A 418-nucleotide genomic window follows, 5' to 3' on the forward strand; every position below is an offset into this window, starting at 1 on the left:
CTCAGCGTGGAGGGGAAGGGGCTGGGAACAGTGTGCAAAGTGGCCATGGGCCCCACTCTTGGGGACATGTCCTGACACTGCAATCGGCGCCAAAGCCCAAAGGTTCTGGGTCATAGGACTGATGCCAGGGTATGAATAGTGTTATTTTCATTCAGAGTGTTATTTTGTTTCTCCTCTCAACGTCTGGAGACCACCAGGGTGTCTCTGAGATGGATGAGCCCACTCAAGCCTGGGGTAAAGCCCAGCATCCCCCAGCCAGTGGAAGGTAGAGGCCCGGGCTGCCCTCTCCCTTAAAACTCCAGGTCAGCTTTGCCAGTCCTTGTCCTTTACCAAAGATGAATGAAGCAAATGTTATGCTGCCTTATTCAGGGAAGGAGGAGCCTGTCCTGCCTGCCCACATGACCCCCCCCCCCCCCCC

Source organism: Galeopterus variegatus, unplaced genomic scaffold, assembly GCF_000696425.1.
Source record: "Galeopterus variegatus unplaced genomic scaffold, G_variegatus-3.0.2 Scaffold663, whole genome shotgun sequence".
Classification (NCBI taxonomy): Eukaryota; Metazoa; Chordata; class Mammalia; order Dermoptera; family Cynocephalidae; genus Galeopterus; species Galeopterus variegatus.